The sequence below is a fragment of the Cryptomeria japonica genome, unplaced genomic scaffold (genome assembly GCF_030272615.1).
Source record: "Cryptomeria japonica unplaced genomic scaffold, Sugi_1.0 HiC_scaffold_22, whole genome shotgun sequence".
Classification (NCBI taxonomy): Eukaryota; Viridiplantae; Streptophyta; class Pinopsida; order Cupressales; family Cupressaceae; genus Cryptomeria; species Cryptomeria japonica.
This window is the reverse complement of record NW_026728844.1, coordinates 1,436,442-1,439,424: the sequence shown is the minus strand read 5'-3', so window position 1 is coordinate 1,439,424 and position 2,983 is coordinate 1,436,442. Positions and strand designations below refer to the sequence as shown.

General features: G+C 53.7%; 1 non-coding gene across 1 annotated transcript; it reads right to left on the bottom strand.

Moving 5' to 3' along the window:
- Window positions 1-780: 780 nt before the first annotated feature.
- TRNAM-CAU (transfer RNA methionine (anticodon CAU)) lies at window positions 781-854 on the bottom strand. Its single transcript has one exon. It is a non-coding gene; the product is annotated as a tRNA-Met (tRNA).
- Between the last annotated feature and the right edge of the window lie 2,129 nt (window positions 855-2,983).

The following is a 2,983-nucleotide window of genomic DNA, read 5'->3' as shown; positions in this document are numbered from 1 at the left end:
ATGCATTCACCACACTCCGTTTCGGACGGCTCCCCCGGCCGCCCGCCTAATTGAGGCCTTCCCTGCCGGGATGCCCTATAGATAGTTCGTGATTAGGTTTCGATTACCGGGGATGTCGAACCCCGGCCCCTCCATAGAACGAGGGCAACCTGCTAATCTGTAACGGGCTTTGACCATGTCTCCCGCTTCCGCAGTACATATGGCGCAAGACGGTTTCACTGATGCATCGAGGTCGGAATGGGATCGGGTGTGTCACATCTTGCCGTAGTGCCCTAAGGGATGCCCTTCTATTCTCTAGTTGGAGTCGAACCTCACCCTCATTGCCGTGATGATGAGGTCTCCCCTCACCCCCACTCCGTTCAGATGAGGGTTGGCCTCATGGATGGATACGCGATCATCCACACCTATTCATCCGATGCCACCCCTTAACGATTATTGGGGTAGGGGCTTTCCCTCGCCTTAATTCAGAGAGGAGGGCAGGGGCCGAGTGCTCTCCAACTCATTAACTCGCCTACCCCGAAAGCTGCTTTGCAGCGGGGCTTGACGAGAGCAAATTAGACTCTCCCGCCCCTGCAGGGCCCCTACAGTTGTGGTGGGTGGGAGAACAATAATAGTTCCCCCCCCACAACTAACCCCCCCTTGAGAATAGTTCTAGTTCCGCACCCCTTACCCCCCGGCCCCTTAGAAATAGTAGGGAGGCCCCGTAGGAGGTTGGGGTGGGTGGGAGGAGACGGGGGTGGGCATAACTCCATCCATAACTTGCCGGCCCCGTAACTTTCTTTGCGGGGGCAGGATTCGAACCTGCAGTCTTCAGGTCATGAGCCTGACGAGTTGACCAATTACTCTACCCCGCTTCAAAGACCACCCTATAGTCGTGAGTTTCGGAGCTCGAGAGTCTATACGTCACATGCTATAATGTTTGCAATCTATCCCCCCCCACTGCCATTAATCAGCCTGCTGCTAGAATAAGGTGTTTCTTTGCCCTGGGCTAGATTGGTAGTGGTAGTCTCTCTGATATAGGGCAATCGATCAACTAACGTCGACTTGATAGTCCCATCTTCACCAGCCGAAGGCCCATCTATCCATATTCTATCAAAGCCGCCGGCACCTGCACCGTTTTTCGTATTATCTTTCTCGGGTAGCATTATCAGAAAAGAGAACAGGATGAGATGATGGGAGTGGGATTCGATCCAGCCACAGGTCATCACGGGAGCAATGCCGGTAATGGAATATAGAATGGCAGGTAGTCGCCCATAGAATTGTAGGCGGGGTGGGTGGGCGGCAATAGTTGGGGGGTCGAGAGCCTGAAGCTGACGGTCGAGAGCCGACTGGACTATAGATAGTCGCCCCATAACTGGTTCTGTCGATCGAGTGCCTAAAGTGGAAAGGTTCTCGTCCTATGGGACGAGTGCCTAGCTAAGCTATATATATATGGCCGATGGCCTATGTATCTAGGGGCCCTAACGTCCCTCTCCCGTTGCCATGTCTGTATATAGGGTGCCAAGTCTATATAGCCGCCCCTGCCCCTGCTTTCTAGAGGGTAGAGGGTAGAGGGAGTAGAGGCCCATCTATCTGCCCCCGGGGCACTCGACCGACGGCCTACTCTCCGGACGGTTGGGTTCTCTCTGCGGACCGAGGCGATCTCCCCCCCCCCTATATAGTAAGAGTGCATATCTCTCCCGAGGCTCGACCCCTATCTAATGGGGAGCCACCAACTATATAGGTACATCTATCTTGATTGATCCCACTCCATATTGATTGAGAGCACTCCGATTGATTGAGAGCGGGGCGGGTGGGTGGGATTGAATATACTCTAACTCTATACTCTATATATAGGCGGGGCGGGGCATCACTATCTATAATCGAGAATTCGCTCTCCTATCTATGGCATCGCAACACTCTTCATCCGGGGCATGCATCATCGGTATTCCCGGAGAGCCACTTAAGTACCCCATGTATATTTAGCCCTAGCCCCAGCGGATCAACCGGTCACACCAGATGCTGCACCCATCTCCACTACTATGATATAGAGAGGGAGAGGTGGGCCAAGAGGGAGAGGTTGGCCGAGAGGGAGAGGTTGGCCTTCTATATCTATATATGGCAGTCCCTTCCATCGCATACATGTTCGCTAGATTTCTGATTATTATCTGGATATGGGCATCTCAACCTGAGGCCCCTATGGGACTCCGAACCTGAGGCCCCTATGGGCGGAAGTAGGTTGGTTGGTTCCAGCCCTATCGGTTGGAGTTTGCTCTTCCCTCTCGGATCTTTGCCATCACCGCTTGATCGAAGCTTGATCGATCTCTTCTCCCCCATAGAATTGTAGGGCTCTCTGCGGATCTTATCTTTCTCACCACACCAGTCGAGTCGGACTACCATAGAATTGTAGGGGCCCTCCCCCCCTGCAGGGTGGGTTATCCTATCTCCTCCCACCCACCCCTGCACCACCATCCATTTTCTTTATTGACGGAAGGGCCGGCCCAACCGGAACAACCTATCCCTCCCTACCCGTGCTTATGCCCTTGCCACCTATGCTATCCCTGCTCCCGGGGCTCCCTTGGGTCAACCGATACCTCCGCCTTCACTTATGCTGCACCTGCCCTTGCTTATGGGTAACCGGATGGCCCCTCAAATTCTATGGGGTGCTGCGAGATATTCTGTATATGAGCAATCCGCGGACGGAATAGTAGGGGCCCCTCGATGAAGTTCGGAATCAACTAAGTCGCCCGAACCACCTGAATCAACGGCAACATCAACGGCTACTGTAGGCTGTGCTGCTTGGTACGCTCCTGGGAATGCTGCTAGTGAAACCGGCCTAAGGCTTATTAGAAAATGAGGTCCGTCCTCAAACCTCTGAACAATTCTATCCACCCCCCCACCCCGCCCTACTATTTCTATCTAATGGACGGGCTGTTCGGAATCGCCCCACCCCGGCACTATAGTTGATAGTAGGGTTCACCTGCAGGGGTTGAATCTATATACG